The following is an 18,824-nucleotide window of genomic DNA, read 5'->3' as shown; positions in this document are numbered from 1 at the left end:
TAAAAATGAATTTGAGAACAGTCAACCTTTAATATTTAAACTTAAAGCAAATGGTAATAACTATCCCGGATTAAAGATTAACCTCAATTCAGCCAGCAGTTCTGTAAGCACTTTTTCTATGGAGCATGCCTGGATCCCTCCCATTATAAACCTTATATTCTGAAAAATTCCATGTAGTTAAGTCACTTTCCAGATTTTTCATCAAGGACATTCAACAGGCAATAAAAAATAACCAGTATATCTACAATGCACTGATACCATTTCTGCCAAAAGCTAAGACACCTGACATTTTAGTTACTCTCTGTGACCTTACTAAGGAGAAATACAGGCTTCTATTAGGTGGTAGAGTTTTTATTTTTTGCTTTTTCAATATGGAAAATAGACTACCCCTGAACCTCTGTGGTAACTTGGTGATCCAGGATCTCAGCTAGAGAGATCACCGATTATAAAGGTCAATTTTTTTTATCTTCGTCTATGAAACATTTCACCTACTATTATTACAGGCAAACAGGAAGAGGATGTTTACTTGTTTGACTTAGATCTCACTGAAGGTCCTGCCCCCAGATATACAACAGTAAGTTTTGTGGTGGTCAACGGAGGAGGCAGTACGATCAGTGAGTTTTTGCTATCATAAAGTCCAGTATTCAAGGTCTAGCTTGCAACCTTGGCTCCTGGCTATGTAACTTTGGGCAAATCACTTAAGACTCAGTTTTCTCATGAGGTCAAAATACGTTGAGAATTTAAGGAGATAAAAATAAATAAATCCCAGTATACAGTAAGTCCTCAATATATGTTAATTTCTTTCTTATCCTTGCCCTTTAATAATTAAAGTACTACTATAAAACGGGATATCTGATATTTTCAGAATTACAAAATAATACTATTCAAAGCTCTTTTCTCAGATATCCATTTGAGTCTGCTTATATATAAATAACTGCAGCCTCACAATCCTGAAGTTGGTTAGCTCTGCGCTGTACACAAAGCGATTTCTTAAATACTCGCAACTTCAAACCTGGAAAAGAATGTGAGAGGCTCCATCAGCAGTGGTCTCTCAGGCTCATTGGCTCCTGAAGCATGGGTGCAGGCTGAAGAAGGGCTGCCAGGGCCAGGACCCAGTCTTCAGAGGACTCCAAGGAACATTCAACGCTGTCGGTGAGTTTGGGATTTGAAAAAACCACCGACCGTTGACTGTACCTTGGGGTCCTTATAGACAACACTATATTTCCTGAAGCAAAGGAGCATGCTGTGCCTTCACATATCACATTAGATCACCAAAACCAGTCCCGCCCCCCATGCCCCAAAGGTGGTCCAGTTAATTTTTTAAAAGCTCCCCTCTATTTCTCTTGCCCATTGTTCCTTGCTTTTTGTTGTGTTTTCGACAAACAAGTGTTTCATTTCAACAAGATAAGGAAAGCTCCATGATAATACCTAATGTTTTAAAATGTCTCCTAGAAATAGGCCATTCTGGTGAGAAACTGGATGTAGCAAGAAGAGATTTATTAAAAACATGTATTTCATTTTGGAGTAAAATCCAATTAAGTATTTTACAGCCATTTCTCCCATGTCCCCTCAAAACCTTTAATTAGGGACAAGGAGAGGATTTAATAAGCAAAAATAGCACAGAACTGTCCAATGTCTGCACAGTTCTTAACACATTCTACCTCCAATTACAGTTAATGTGGTTAAGTTCTGACAGCCCCATTAGAATACGAGCTGTTTGAAAGCAGCAACTGCCTCACATTTCCATCCACACATAAGCTGATTTAAATGTTCGTTAAATTCAAGTAAAAAGTCACGTCTAGAGTCAGAAGGATCTGGGATGAATCTTGGCTCAGAACTCCCTAACTAGCTGTGTGACCCTGGGCAAGTGTCCGAGTCTCAGTTTTCTCATGTATAAAATGGGGGATAATAAGTATCCCTACTTCATAGAGTTTTGAGATTCAATAAGATAATATATAAAGTGCTTTGTATTCCTAGCACACAAAAAATGCTCAATAAATGTAAGCTATTATTATTATTTAATCCAAAGCATAATCTGTGCTAATTTACTTTGAAAGGCACTCGTAATTCTCAATTCAAAACAGAGAGAAAGAAATAGGATCCCCAGCTCTTGTTTATACCTACCAGTATGCAAGCACTGCCTGTGTAGTCACAGAGCTACTCGTTAGCTTTTCCAAGAGCTCCTTCCCTTCCCTGAACCACAGTTTCTCCATCTTTAAGAATCTCCCAGCTCTACTGTCAATGTTATCTATAATTATGTGGATCCTCAACGGCTGGTTACTAAGAGAGATGCCAGAACCAGACCTCAAAAATCCAGCGTGGGAAAGAAGAGCCAGGAGTTGGGACAGGCCAAGGCAACTCCACCAACTTGAAACACTGATGGCTGCACTCAACATTCATTGCTGTCGGTGGGTTTGACGCTGAATCAACTCACTGATCAATGAATGCAAACTGCGGACCAAACAACCCAAGGGAAGGAAAATCGTGTGTAGAGAATCACCCCAAGTGTATCAGCTACTGTCCTGGGTGGGAGCTGCTGCTGTCTCCAATGTACTGGCTAAAGGCTTTGGTTCTAATACAGAGTAAGCCCTCTAAATTCCTAATATTTTTCTTCCCCCCCACCTTTATCTTTTTAAAAAAACAATGTTCTAGAATTAAGGAAATATTTTATAGAAAGAATAAACATCATACCATATTTTAAAAAACAATGTTTTCATAATTTTTAAATTAAAAAGAATCACATGCTCATTATTTAAAATTCAAATAAGAAATAAAAACTGAAAATCCCTTTCCTCACCATCTGCAATCATTTCCTCAATGGAAATCACCTATAACTATAATAAATCAGTTTAATAACTTGTTTAAAATAATAAATATAACAAACTATTTATTGTATTATCTATCATTAAAAGGATAAGTATCATAAGTAAACTAAATATTTATTTTATTTCCTTGAAGACCTTTATCCATGAACATATAAATAGATACATACCACAACTTTGTGGTTTTTTGGAGCATGGCTTAAAACAAAAGCTACCTCATTTTATTTTATTTTATTTTATTTTTTATTTTTTTGGCTGCACCGCATGCCTTGCAGGATTCTCAGTTCCCTGACCAGGGACTGAACCCAGGCCACGGCAGTGGAAGCCCAGAATCCTAACCACTAGGCCAGCAGGGAACTCCCCAAAACTACCTCATTTTATACTTACTCCCACACAATCTGCTTTTTCACTCAGATATACATTACAGATAGCCTTCCACAACAATCTTGTTATATTGTTATATTAACTATACAGTTATATGCCTTAGTATGAACACCCTGGTTATTATTGTTCAAATATATTTAAATATTCTCTTTTGACCGAAACTATAAGGTCCATTCATTCTGACCTTTGCAACCCACATCCCTCAATTAAGAGAAAAAAACAAATGAGATGGGAGATTCACTTCATTTCTCTTAGCAAAAATTTAAATGTAGTATCGACTCTCTGAATCCTTTAAAATAAGATAAACCACTAAATCTTTCATGATAATGACAGGAAAACAAATGCCTTGGTCATGAATAATTTATCATACACATAAGTCTGAGATAGAAACAGATTCTCATAGCAAAAGTCAAATTAAATAAGGCAGCAGGAGAAGAGGCTTGTCAACTTAGCCTTCTGAAATTTTTTTTCTCAGGGGTAGGAAGGAAGGTGAAGTGCAGGTGTAGTGAGACAAGAACTAAAAAGACAAATCAAAGCCAAAAGAAAAATGCGAAAAATAATGAGAATTGGGACTTCCCTGGTGGCGTGGTGGTTAAGAATCCACCGGCCAATGCAGGGGACACAGGTTCAGGCCCTGGTCCAGGAAGATCCCACATGCCACAGAGCACCTAAGCCCATGCGCCACAACTACTGAGCCCGCGTGCCACAACTACTGAATCCCGCACGCCTAGAGCCCGTGCTCCGCAACACGAGAAGCCATCGCAATGAGAAGCCCGCGCACCAGAGCGAAGAGTAGCCCCCACTCTCTGCAACTGGAGAAAGCCCGTGCACAGCAACAAAGACCCAACGCAGGCATGCATGCATGCATAAATTTATTTATTTATTTATTTATTTTTTTTAAATGATGAGAATTCAGGAAAAATATGGGGTTCAGGCCAGTGTTTCCCAAACCTGGTTGTACATCAGAATCATCTAGAGTTGCTTTTAAAAATGTAGGTTCCTGAGTTCTACCCCAGATCAGATGTAGGGCCCTATGATCCATATTTTATTATAACAAGTTCACCAGGTATTTAGAGCCACCGAAGGCTGGTTTGAAGCAAAGCCAAGCCCAGCAACTTAACACTGGATTCTGACCACCACACTTCATGTCATCCACTTCTCAACTATTGCCCAAACTTCTGTGTCACCATCTGATACTGCCACTAGTCTTCTGAGTACAGAAAAATATAGCCATACTTATGTTGCTATTGAGTAACTCTCTTCAGAGTGAATAAAACTTTGCACCATGTTGTGGCAGCCAAACACATCAAATTGTGTCTGATGTTTTATAGAAACAGATGCACTTCAGTTTATGTTCTCTCAAAAACTAAAAACTACCTAAAGAACCTAATGAATGGGACCTTCCCTGGTGGTCCAGTGGTTAAGAATCCGACTTACAACACAGGGGACACAGCTTCGATCCCTGGTCAGGGAACTAAGATCCCACATGCCGCAGGGCAACTAATCCCGCGCGCCACAACTACTGAGCCTGCATGCCACGACTACAGAGACTGTATGGTGCAACTACTGAGCCCTCATGCCACAACTAGACAGCCCACGTGCCGCAACTACTGAGCCCATGCTCTGGAGCCCGCGTGCCACAACGAAATCCCGCATGCCGCAACGAGGATCCCACATGCCGCAACTAAGACCCGACGCAGCCAAAGTAAATAAAATAAATTTTAAAAAAAGAAAGAAAGCAGCCATTAGAGTTTCTTTTAAAAAAAAAAAGAACCTAATGAATGAACAAGGTTAAATTCAGATGACTGTCCCACCCAAGAAGCCTTTATAGAAATCAAAAACTTTTCTTTCTTTCATACTGGTGGACACATAGGAGGTAATTCACATACTGCTGTTTTTCAGGATGCCATGCATCCTATAGGTATTTATTTTCAACTACCAATTATTTCCAAATTTCTGAAAACATTAGCGAAGAATGTCTGACAGGGCTTCCCTGGTGGCGCAGTGGTTAAGAATCCGCCTGCCGATGCAGGGGACATGGGTTCGAGCCCTGGTCCGGGAAGATCCCACATGCCACGGAGCAACTAAGCCCATGTGCACCACAACTACTGAGCCTGCGCTCTGGAGCCCGTGAGCCACAACTGCTGAAGCCCGCACGCCTAGAGCCCATGCTCTGCAACGAGAGGACACCGCAGTGAGAAGCCCACGCACCGCAACAAGGAGTGTCCCCCACTCGCCACAACTGGAGAAGGCCTGCGCACAGCAACAAAGACCCAACGCAGCCAAAAAAATAAATAAAAAGAATGTCTGACATGTTCTTTGAAAAATGTACAACTAAACAAGCATGCCATTTATTTACCCAGAGAATCAGTAGTCTCTATATATGCCAATGAAAAAATTACATATTTTAGCCACCAAAATCCTCTATAGTTTCTATTGGATAAAACTAAGTGCTACAGGAAGGGAGAAATTATGTGAGTTTGAGGGTGTTTCCTGCAGACGGGACTTGTAAATAAATACCTGCAACAGAGAAAATATGTGGCATGTATAGTGGACAAGAGCAGAATAGTTCAGAGATTGTTTGGGTGCACTGAAAAAGTAAAAGGACAAATTACAGACAGTCTTGTGAGCCAGGCAGAAAAGTTTAGAATTAGTGCAACAGGAAGCCACTTTAAATGGTTAGCTCTGCAAGGAGATAATGAAAGCAAGACTTTGGGAAGATTCACCAAGCAGATGAAGTAGGAGGAAGGAAGGAGAGATCTGAGACAAAAAGAAATAGAAATCTGTTGCACAAAAGAGCTAAGCTAAAAGGGAGGCAGCAGGAATAGACAGAATGAAAAGGATATCTCAAAAAGGCATTTTAGCTTTTGGTTTTGGTTGCTTTTTGTTTTTTCAAATAGATTTTTTTTTGGGGGGGTACTACGTAGTTACTGAAAAATTCATACAAAAGAGAAAACTAAAGTCCACCAGTTGCCCCCCCGCATCATTCTGTTCAGTGTATTATTCTTCCAGATATTTCAGAGATATTTAAAATATTAATATATGTATTTATATTTAGAGAAAATATCACAAATTACACATAATTTTCCGTAACCTTTTTTCACTTAAAACATTGTGGCCATCTTTCCAGGTCAAAGGATTAGAGCCATCTTGTAACTGGCTCAAACAGAAAAGATAGTGACGAAGTTCAAACAGACTGGAAGTAAATATGTTAACAGTTGAAATCTCCAAGTTGTAGAATTAAAGGTGATTTTTAAGTTTATCATTTACAACTCATCTATATCTTCCAAGTGTTTGGTAATAAATATGAACTATTTCTACAATTAAGAAAAATTATTTAAATGCCTTTTTTTAAAAAGCAAAGATTTCTTTTAGATGCAAGATCTACCTATGTTTGGCTGAAAATCATATGGAAGAATCCACAGAGGGAAAGGAAGAAAAGACGGACTATTTTTATTAAGAAAGGGTGCCTGTAGAAAGCACAGCTGCAGGGACAGTGGAAAGTAAAGGGCTCCAGGTCCATGGTTGAAGTGGTCACTTTGGAGGACAGACACATCAGCCTCAGAGAATGAAAATTACAAAGCAAATTCCAGCCTACTTCTGTTCTCCTCTCAGGCTGTATCTCAATAGGATCCAACTGGGTGATCCCAAATCTTGCAAGGGGCCTGCCATGGAATAGTCATTCCATAAATGGTTGCCAAATGAATTCCCTTATGTTTTATGACACAATTATGTTTATAACTTATGAAACTCCTTGAAGTAAGCATAGGATACCTTCAAACCATCTGTGCCATAAAGTACAGTTCCAACGCAGGTATAATTTTAATATCTACCAGATATCAGGACAAAGCTATCTTGATTATACTTGCTATAGAACCCCTGAATTTACACTGTAGCCCAACTTCCCCTCCTACTCTTCAGACTAACTAAATCTACTGAAAAATACATGCACAATCAATCAAATCACATGCCCCTTTCTCTTCTCTTCCCAGTACAGTGGGTCCTCCGTATCCAAGATGTGGAGGACCAACGATACTGCACCATTTTATATAAGGGACTTGAGCATCCTCGGATTCTGGTGTCCAAGGAGGATCCTGGAATCAATTCCTGTGGATACCGAGGGACAACTGTAAATAGCTGAGGCAAAACAGTAGAGTAAAAAAGAAATAAATGGTTTGGGATAGTATGGAGTTAGAAAACCTGAATTTAATTCCAATTTCTACCATGGTTATGTGTTCTTGGACAAGTGAGTCACCTCTTAAGCCTTAATTCTCCATGAAAAGAGACTAAGTATACCTCTCCTATCTTCACAGTATTGTTGTGAGGCCTCAGAGAGAGCACAGTGAAAAAATGTGCTGCAAACAGCACACAGCAGTACAGCCCAATGCATCCTGGTCTTTGACGGTACTACTCCATGGCTTATCCCCACTTTTAGTAGATAAGATTCCCTCACTCCCCAAACTCTCACCTACTTGTCAACCAGAAGCACGTATTTGCAAGATGTCTAGCTGAGGTTATTAATCTATAACCTGGGGCTGAATGCAGGCATTTTTCTGTATATATGTGTCACCAGCATAGACAGTCCATCAGAGCCACAATCTATTTATTTAGGTCTTTGTAAACTTCTCTCAGAAATATTTTAGTTTTTAGTGTACAAATCTTACACTTCTTTTGTTAAATTTATTCCTAAGTATTTTATTCTTTTGATGCAATCGTGAATGGAATTGTTTTCTCACTTTCATTTTTGGACCGTTGCTAGCTATAAAAATACAACTGATTTTTGTATATTGATCTGGTATCCTGTGACCTTGCTAAACTCAATTAGTTCTACTTGTTTTGCGTTTTTTTTGTGAATTATTTAGGATTATATATAGGATTATGTCACCTATGAATAAAAACAGTTTTAAGACATCCAATTTAGGTACCTTCCTCCCTAACCCCCACATTACTGTACTAGCTAGAACCTCCAGTGAATGTTGAAAAGAAGTAGTAAGAGCACATTCTTACCTACCTTATTCCCAATCTTAGGGGAAAGGTACTTATATTTACCCAATTAAGTATTATGTTAGCTTTAGGCTCTTCATAGATGCCCTTGGTCAAATTGCAGAAGTTGCCTTCTATTCCTAGTTTGTTGGGAGATTTTGATCATGAATGGGTATTGAATTTTGTCAAATGTTTTTCCTGTGTCTACTCAAATGATCATGTGGGGCTTTTTAACCTTTATTTTATTAGACTTATTTTATGGCCCAGAATACTCTTAGAGACTGTTTCATGTGTACTTGAAAAGAATGTATATTCTGCATGGAGTATTCAATAAACGTGAGCTATGGTAAGTTGGTTGATTACTTCTCAATTTGTTATAAGCCTATGGTTATTGTTGATAGTTTTATTCAGCTTTACAGTTGCTTTTTGGGGACAGGCTGTGTTGACCTTCTCACTCACTCATGCCAGAAATGAATCTCCTCCTCAGATATGTTTTTACAAATCTCACAAGTGATAAAATCCTAATCTTGGTGAAGCCAAACAGCTAGTCTGAATTCCAGTCTATTTTCCTGAAATCAGACCCAAGTACCATAACAAACTGCTCAAATACAACTCAATCCCAAAATACACTTAGGAGGAAAAACTTCCTGAGGAAGGCAGAGGAATAAAGTCACTCTGGAATACTGGAATGATTTTCAAATCCCAAAGGCAACAATACAAAAACTTGAATATCAAAGATTTATCTTCAGTTTCCACTACCAAAAGCCCTAACTGTTGGAGTCACTAGTACCTTCTATGTGTGTATACAATCTGAACCAGCCCCAGAGCCAATCATGGCTAGGGCGAGAGTACCTGGACAGCCTCAGATCTTGTCACCAGGTAGGTACTCAAATAGGTGTTATGCAGTGAGGTACACTGAGGGCTACAAGCGGCCCTGGCCACTGCAATTAAGCCATCAGCACGCTTATAACTCCCAGCCAATAACTGAGTGGTTTGAAAGTATCTTTTCTACTTGCCAAACTTCAAGCATCACCTAATGCCTGGATTTTCACTGCAGTTGCCAGATCCCCATCTTTTCCCACCCCAGGGCTAGCAAATAATTCCTAATCAACCATGCCCCTGAATTTGCCCTACCTTTGCACTATCCCTGAAATACCGGACTTAATGGGGAGTGTCTACAATCTCCATGCTACCTGTTTCCTGACTGAAACTATCATATCAGAAAATTTGTCTGCTCTATTAATATTCTCCTTAGAATGCACCTGCAGCTTCTACTGAATAGTCAGTGGCCATAGCCCCAGGTAAATGGATATCTGGACACCAAGCTGGGTTTATGCTCTTTCCTGAGTATTTAAGATTTGAACACAAATGCTTCAGTTAGTCTGTGTTGAGCATGGGTGCTGGAAAGACATGACAAGGCAGGGCAAATCAGGGGTAGTCATCTTCCATCATGGACACAGAAGCAAAGAGTATCAGTCTGAACGAGAAGTGAAATATGAAACAGAAGCACCAGAGAAGCAGAGATAAGCCTCCACAGAGAGATGGGAAAGAAATCCTGGTCTTGCTCCTTCATGAAATCCAACTGAATGCTCCCTCCTTGGGCCCCAAGAGAAACCCTGTATTTTCCACCAATGTCCCCATTTTAAACTAGCTTAAGGAGAGTGTCTTTCTTACAATTTAACTACTTGAGTCAACACCTCTGGTTTTCCTCCCTTGCTACCAGTCTATATTTCCCAGGCACCAGCACTGTGCACACACTTTCGTGTGTTACTTCACCATAATACAGCTCCCTGTGTTCAACTCATGTTTTTCTGACTATGCCAAGTTTCTTTACAAACCTCTAAGACTAGATCATATTCTCAAAGCTCTAAAGTTTTCTTTGGCTATGATGAACAAGGAATGAAAGGCAGTGTGGTCTTAACCTTTTAGCCTTAGCTTCTCATCTGGGAACTACATCGGGTTGTGATGGGGATTATATAAGGTGAGAATAAAGTGCTTAGCACGGCATCTGACATATGGCAAGCCCCACTAAAGGTAGCTCTTTTCTATAATAGCTTGATTAAACTTGTACATACTGAACAATAGGTAAAAATCATATCACTAATATTTAGGATCTAAATGGCACCAAGTATATCAAGAAAACTAATCAAGAGTAATTCCTGCCAGGCAGCAATCTTTTCACATGACAGCACTACATCACTAACATGTGAGCAGCCGTATCAACTCCCAATCAACATCTATTTCTTCCAAACTTGTTTCTAGTTCCACTGTACTTTTGAAGCTTTTCAAATTACCCTGTTACCTTTCATCTGCATTTGTAGGATCATTTCCACTAATTTACCAATGTTGCTTTTGAGGTTTGTTTGCTCGGTGATATTTTTATCCAAGGTATTTCAAAAGAGAAAACAAAGGTCAGAGGTTGAAACTAACTGGTCAGACTTAACTTATAAAACTTAAGAGAATATATTTTTGGTGAAAGATAATTAAGGGTCAAAATTATCATGATTAGGAAAGGGTGACTAAGGTATTTTAATTTTAAGTTTTTGTCTAACAAAACCTCTCACAAAGAGAAAGAGAGACATAGAGAAACAAAGGGACAGAGACTAGATTTCACAGTTAAGATTATCTTGATGAAAATGATGTTTAGGGCCTGGCTTTTACTGCATCTTAGTTATGTTGAAAAATTCTTGGACAACTGAGATGCTGAATAATGCACACACGAAAAAAAATCAACAAAAATCCCAGCACAAAATCATTACATAAAGGATTTTACTTCCTTCTCGATTACCCTTCAACATAAGGAAAAACAATTCCTAGAAGAATCATTTGTTGTTAGACTCACGTAACAAATAATTCTGTCAATAGGACTGATCACATGAGTAGTAATTCTATCAACAGTATTAGAGCCATTATCATAAACATCTGCGCATACATAGTGAAGACACACATTCACACACACAATGGTGAGATTTTGCTTTAAGTCACAGAAGACATACATTTTTTCTATTTCACACCTAGCTCCAAAGGCCCACTGCACTGAGCCTTCTTCTAGCTAGCCTGTGGCTGTTTTCTACCTTCTCCTCCTCCTTCCCAATCTTTTAGCCCCATGATTCTCAAGGTATGAATTTAAAGGATCCTCATGGTATATTAATCCAACTTTCATCCATCTTATGAGGGACTGATGTTCAGTTCATGTCTACTTATGAATAAAGGCTATAAGTAACTTGTTAATGGACTGTCAATAAAATTTGGTGTTTATAAACTAAAAGTAACAAGAGACTCTTTAGCATTCTACTAATAAGCCTGGCTGTCACAAAATGGGTGGCAATGGTGCAAAGATCCTACTGCAAACACACACATAAAATCAACTGGAAATCTTGCCGTTCTCTGAACTCCATTATCACTGTTGAGGGAATTAGTGGTAGTTTTCAATTACTGTTATTCTTGCTTTTTAATCTTCATTATGACTCATTCAGCATCATTGTTTTCAAATTAGTTTGATACATGCTGTGTATCATAGTACACCAACAGTATGCTTATTTAAAAATTTTCTAGTACTGTAATTAGACTTTGACATGTATATGCCATGTTTCAAATATGAACCATACCTCAATTGCTAATGCACATTTATCATCCTCCCTCCAAATTTATTTGCACGTAATAGTCCACTGTCAATGAATTTTCGACTGGAAAGCAGGAATAGGAAGGTTAAGTAGATAATGGGGTCCTGCCTAAGTCAGCTGTGTTCCTAACCTACGTTAAGTCACTGAGGTCAAAAAAGTTGGCATCCATGCCATAATCAAGCAAGCTGCAACAGGCTGCCAGGTCACTCTGCTTCCAGCCTAGTTGTCCTCCCAAACCTTTTCTCTTCTTAACTACTTCAGGGAGCATTAGAAACTCACCCCACCCATCATCTTTTAACTTTCACAGCCTGATAATTCTATTCATAGCTTCTTAGAATCTTACATCCCCTTAAACGACCTTCTTCCTTCACTACTATCTTAAACAAATCCTCGTTCAGGAAAATTTCTGTTCTCCCAATTTCCATTTTTATAAGGGAAACCCACACTTCGACTATAACATTCACAAAAACTCTTCTTCACGCCCAAGGAAAGAAGTCTCAGACGCAAGGGACAGCAGGGAGCTATTGATGCCTCTTCTTGCAGTCTCCCTGGAAGTAAATTATCAGCTCTTGGATATAAGAGCACATCCTTCTTGCCCCGACTCCCCAAACTCAGATCTCTTTGCATTAACGGTCAGCTCTATCACCTTTCCCCCCCATCCCCCAATATTCAAAAAAAAAAGCAACTGGATAGCCACTGAATAAGCCAAGATTTTGAAGTTTGAGAGGCAATGGAAGGAAGGCAGCAGAATGGATTCCCGTATAATATTAATTAGTTTCCAAACATGCTCTTAGAATGAGTTAAAGGCTCACTCCGTCTCTCATATCTTGAGGGCTAGCAGTATTACTTTTCAGAAAATCTTGGTTTTCTGTTCCGTTTAATTATGAGTTTTACAAGCACTGTTTTCCGTTTTTCGGTCTGGTTGCTTGCTCTTGGCTCTTCAGTTAGGGCCTGTTGCCACCTAGTGGACTAAGTGGGAATAAGTGCCAATACATCATCACAGCCTCCCACCACTGTGCTCTCAGAAGAGACCACTAGATGGAGACTTCAAATTTGAAGCAGAAGGAGAGTGCCTAAACCTATCTAGAAAACCAGTTAGTTGGTGTAAGACTACACAAAAAACTAATAAAAACTCACACAAGTAAAAGCGAATGTGTCCAAAATGACACTGAGGTTAAGGATATAGGCTTTGACTCTTTTGAACATAATCACAAAAATCTACAATAAATATTACCAAGTTGAATTACCAAGACTCCACGTTCCCAATGCAGAGGGCCCAGTTTCGATCCCTGGGCAGAGAACTAGATCCCACATGCATGCTGCAACTAAGAGTTCACATGCCACAACTAAGGAGCCCACCTGCTGCAACTAAAACTCAGTGCAACCAAATAAATAAATAAATAATTTTTTAAATCCACAGTTTTTGAAACATACATAACTTAAAACAAAACAAAACAAACAAACAAAAAAAACAATGTGGCATAAAGACAGACATATAGACAAAAGAAACAGAACAGCAAGCCCTGAAATAAGCCCTCACCTATATGGTCAATGACTGTCAACAAGGTTGCCAAGACTATTCAATGAGGAAAGGACCATCTTTTCAACAAACAGTGACGGCAAAACTGAATATCCACATGCAAAAGGATGAATGTGAACGTCATCTTATACCATATTATACAAAAAATAACTCAAAATAGATCAAAGACCTAAATGTAAGACATAAAACTTTTAGAGGAAAACAAAGGGGAAAAGCTTCCTGGCATTGGATTTGGCAATGATTTCTTGGCTATGACACCAAAGGCACAGACAACAAAAGAAAAAATAAGTAAATTGTACTACATCAAAATTTAAAACATCTGTATATGAAAGGACACAATCAACAGTGAAAAGGCAATCATAAATTGGGAGAAAATATTTGCAAATCATATATCTGATAAGGGGTAATATCCATAATATATAAAGAAATCTTAAAACTAAAAAAACAAAAAACAAAATAACAACAACAAAAAACCTGATGGACAAAAGACTTAAATAGGTACTTCTCCAAAGATGATATACAAATGGCCAATAAGCACATGAAAATACATTCAACAGAATTAATCATTAGGGAAATACAAATCAAAACCACAATGAGATACTATTGGGTGTGTGTGATACTATCAAAAACACAGAAAATAGGAGGATGCAGAAAAATCAGAACGCTTGTACACTGCTGCATGGGATTGCAAAATGATACAGCCACTGTGGAAAACAGTATGGTGGTTCCTCAAAAAATTAAAAATAGAATTACCATATGATCCAGCAATTCCAGTTCTGGCTATATACCCAAAAGAACTGAAAAGAGGGACTTGAAGAGCTATTTGTACACTCCATATTCATAGCAACATTATTCACAATATCACAATAGCTAAAAGCTATAAGCAACCCAAGTATCCATCAACAGATGTATGGATAGACAAAATGTGGTACATAACAAACAATGGAATATTAGTCCATCTCAACAAGGAAGGAAATTCTGACATGCTACAACATGGATCAACCTTGAAAACAGTATGGTAAGTGAAAGAAGTCAGCCACAAAGGGACAAATACAGCATGACTCCACTTATATGAGATACCTAAATTAGCCAAATTCATAGAGACAGAAAGTAGAATGGTGGGTGCCGGACTCTGGAGAATGGGGAAATACTGTTAATGGTTACAGGTTCATTTTTGCAAGATAGAAAGAGTTCTGTGGATGGATGGTGGTGATGGTTTCATAACAATACTAGTGTGGTACTTAACGGCACTAAACTGTACACTTAAAAAATGGTTAAGATAATAAATGTTTTGGTCTGTATATTTCACCACAATTTTTAAAAATAAATAATAAGAAAAAAACTATCGCTAACATCATACTTGATAGTGAAATATTGGACTCTTTCCCTCTAAGATCAAAAACAAGAATGTCATCCTCAACATTTTTATCTACTATTGGAATGCAAATCTTAGCCAATGCCATAAGGTAAGAAAACTAAAAGTCATAAACATTAAAAAGGAAGAAGTAAAATTGTCTTTATTCATAGCTGTACACATAAAAAGTCCCAAAGAATTTATTTTTAAAAGTTACTAGAACTAGTAAACAAATTTAACAATGTTGTATGATACAATCTCAATATACAAAAAAAACGGCATTTCTATATACTAGCAACAAACAATTGGAAAATAAAATTTTAAAATAATACCATTTACTACAGCATTAAAAAACATATTACTTAGGGATAAATTTAAAGAAAGATGCACAAGATCTCAACACTAATCTTTTAAAAACATCACTGAGAAAAAAATAAAGGAGTTCTAAATAAGTGGGAAAATATACTGCATTCATAGATTAGAAGACTCAATTCTAAAATGACAACTCATTTGAATGACAACTCAATGAAATCCAATCAAATCCCAGCAGGCTTTTCACTAAAAAAAAAAAAAAATTTTTTTTTGATGAGCTGATTCTAAAATGTAAAACGAAATTAAAACAAAACCAAACAAAACCCTAGAATAGCCAAAACAGCTAAAACAACTTTGAAAAGGAAGAATGGAGTTGGAGGACTAATACCATCCGATTTCAAGATTTACTATACAACTATAGTATTCAAAACATCGTGGTATTAGTGAACACATAAGTAGGTTAATGGAAGAAAACAGAGTCTACAAGTAGATCATATATATAAAGATCAAATTATTGTTCAGCAAGTGCATCAAAAATTCAATGAGGAAAGTCTTGTTGTCAACAAATAGTGCTGAAACAAATAAATATTCACATAAAAAGACTTTGATTCCTATCTTACACCATACAAAAAAAATTAACTTGAATAAAGCTAAACCATAAAGTTTCTAGTAGAAAACATAGACTAATACCTTTGCAACCTCAGGTTAGGCCAAGATTTCTTAGGGAGGATACAGAAAGAACTAATCATAAAAGAAAAAATTAATAAATAGAACTTCAAAAAAATGTAAAACTTCTGCTAATCAAAAACCATGTCAGGGCTTCCCTGGTGGCACAGTGGTTGAGAATCTGCCTGCTAATGCAAGGGGACACGGGTTCGAGACCTGGTCTGGGAAGATCCCACATGCTGCGGAGCAACTAGGCCCATGAGCCACAACTACTGAGCCTGCGCGTCTGGAGCCTGTGCTCCGCAACAACAGAGGCCACGATAGTGAGAGGCCCGCGCACCGCGATGAAGAGTGGCCCCCGCTTGCCGCAACTAGAGAAAGCCCTCGCACAGAAACGAAGACCCAACACAGCCAAAAATAAATAAATAAATAAATAAATAATTTTACAAAAAATCATGTCAATAAAGTAGAAGAGAAAGCCACAGATTGGGAGAAAATAATCACAACATATATATATGATGAAGGACTTGTATCATAATAAAAAATATCCACAACTCAATAACAGGACAAAGAACACAATTTTTTTTAATTATCAAAACACTTTGAATAGACACTTCTAAAAGACAAAATATGAATGGCCAATAAGGGTATGAAAAGATAATCAATATAAATAGTCATCAGGGAAATGCAAATTAAAGCCACATCAGGGGGCTTCTCTGGTGGCGCAGTGGTTGAGAATCTGCCTGCCAATGCAGGGGACATGGATTCAAGCCCTGGTCTGGGAAGATCCCACATGCCGTGGAGTAACTAGGCCTGTGAGCCACAATTACTGAGCCTGCGCATCTGGAGCTTGTGCTCCAAAGCAAGAGAGGCCGCGATAAGGAGAGGCCCGCGCACCGCGATGAAGAGTGGCCCCCACTTGCCGCAACTAGAGAAAGCCCTCGCACAGAAACGAAGACCCAACACATCCATAAAATAAATAAATAAATAAATAAATAAGAGATTAACCAAGATGGCGGAGTAGAAGGACGTGCTCTCACTCCCTCTTGCGAGAACACCAGAATCACAACTGGCTGCTGGACAATCATCGACAGGAAGACACTGGACTTCACCAAGGAGGATACCCCACGTCCAAGGACAGAGGAGAAGCCACCGTGAGACGGTAGGAGGGGCACAATCAGAGTAAAATCAAATCCCATAACTGCTGGGTGGGTGACTCACAGACTGGCGAACACTTATACCACAGAAGTCCACTCACTGGAGTGAAGGTTCTGAGCCCCATGTCAGGCTTCCCAACCTGGGGGTCAGGCAACGAGAGGAGGAATTCCTAGAGAATCAGACTTTGAAGCCTAGTGGGATTTGATTGCAGGACTTCGACAGGACTGGGGGAAACAGAGACCCCACTCTTGGAGGGCACACACGGGATAGTGTGTGCATCGAGACCCAGGGGAAGGAGCAGTGACCCTGGGGGAGACTGAACCACACCTACCTGCTAGTGTTGGAGGGTCTCCTGCAGAGGCGGGGGCTGGCTCTGTTTCACGGTGGGGACAAGGACACTGGCAGCGGAGGTTCTGGGAAGTACTCCTTGGCGTGAGCCCTCCTAGAGTTTGCCATCAGCCCCACCAAAGAGCCCAGGTAGGCTCCAGTGTGGGGTTGCCTCAGGCAAAACAACCAACAGGGAGGGAACCCAGCCCCACCCATCAACAGTCAACTGGATTAAAGTTTTACGGAGCTCTGACCGCCACAGCAACAGTCAGCTTTACCCACCACCAGAGCCTCCCATCAAGCCTCTTAGATAGCCTCAACCACCAGAGGGCAGACAGCAGAAGCAAGAAAAACTACAGTCCTGCAGCCTGTCGAACAAAAACCACATTTACAGAAAGATAGACAAGATGAAAAGACAGAGGGCTATATACCAGATGAAGGAACAAGAAAAAACCCCAGAAAAACAACTAAATGAAGTGGAGATAGGCAACCTTCCAGAAAAAGAATTCAGAATAATGATAGTGAAGATGATCCAAGACCTCGGAATAAGAATGGAGGCAAAGATTGAGAAGATGCAAGAAATGATTAACAAGGACCTAGAAGAATTAAAGAACAAACAAACAGAGATGACCAATACAATAACTGAAATGAAAACTACACTAGAAGGAATCAATAGCAGAATAACTGAGGCAGAAGAACGGATAAGTGACTTGGAAGACAGAATGGTGGAATTCACTGCTGTGGAACAGACTAAAGAAAAAAGAATGAAAATAAATGAAGACAGCCTAAGAGACCTCTGGGACAACATTAAACACAACAACATTCGCATTATAGGGGTCCCAGAAGGAGAAGAGAGAGAGAAAGGACCCGAGAAAATATTTGAAGAGATTATAGTCGAAAACTTCCCTAACATGGGAAAGGAAATAGCCACCCAAGTCCAGGAAGCGCAGAGAGTCCCATACAGGATAAACCCAAGGAGAAACACGCCGAGACACATAGTAATCAAAGTGGCAAAAATTAAAGACAAAGAAAAATTATTGAAAGCAGCAAGGGAAAAACAACAAATAACATACAAGGGAACTCCCATAAGGTTAACAGCTGATTTCTCAGCAGAAACTCTACAAGCCAGAAGGGAGTGGCATGATATACTTAAAGTGATGAAAGGGAAGAACCTACAACCAAGATTACTCTACCCGGCAAGGATCTCATTTAGATTTGATGGAGAAATCAAAAGCTTTACAGACAAGCAAAAGCTAAGAGAATTCAGCACCACCAAACCAGCTCTACAACAAATGCTAAAGGAACTTCTCTAAGTGGGAAACACAAGAGAAGAAAAGGACCTACAAAAAAAAACCCAAAACAATTAAGAAAATGGTCATAGGAACATACATATCGATAATTACCTGAAACGTGAATGGATTAAATGCTCCAACCAAAAGACACAGACTTGCTGAATGGATACAAAAACAAGATCCATATATATGCTGTCTACAAGAGACCCACTTTAGACCTAGGGACACATACAGACTGAAAGTGAGTGGATGGAAAAAGATATTCCATGCAAATGGAAAGCAAAAGAAAGCTGGAGTAGCTATACTCATATCAGATAAAATAGACTTTAAAATAAAGAATGTTACAAGAGACAAGGAAGGACA

The 18,824-nt window shown here is 38.9% G+C and overlaps 1 protein-coding gene and 1 long non-coding RNA gene across 3 annotated transcripts in view; one reads left to right on the top strand and one right to left on the bottom strand.

The window, feature by feature from the left end:
- Positions 1 to 8,539, top strand: part of LOC137769999 (uncharacterized) — a 38,245-nt gene extending 29,706 nt beyond the window's left edge. Inside the window, exon 3 of the long non-coding RNA XR_011075112.1 lies at positions 7,199 to 8,539. This is a non-coding gene — a long non-coding RNA (uncharacterized lncRNA). The remainder of the gene's footprint in view (positions 1 to 7,198) is intronic.
- The window catches only part of NR6A1 (nuclear receptor subfamily 6 group A member 1), a 210,462-nt gene that overhangs the window by 146,243 nt on the left and 45,395 nt on the right, over positions 1 to 18,824 (bottom strand). The gene's annotated exons all lie outside the window — the stretch shown is intronic.

Source organism: Eschrichtius robustus, chromosome 10, assembly GCF_028021215.1.
Source record: "Eschrichtius robustus isolate mEscRob2 chromosome 10, mEscRob2.pri, whole genome shotgun sequence".
Classification (NCBI taxonomy): domain Eukaryota; kingdom Metazoa; phylum Chordata; class Mammalia; order Artiodactyla; family Eschrichtiidae; genus Eschrichtius; species Eschrichtius robustus.
The sequence above is the reverse complement of the archived record's forward strand: the minus strand, read 5'-3'. Positions and strand labels throughout refer to the sequence as shown.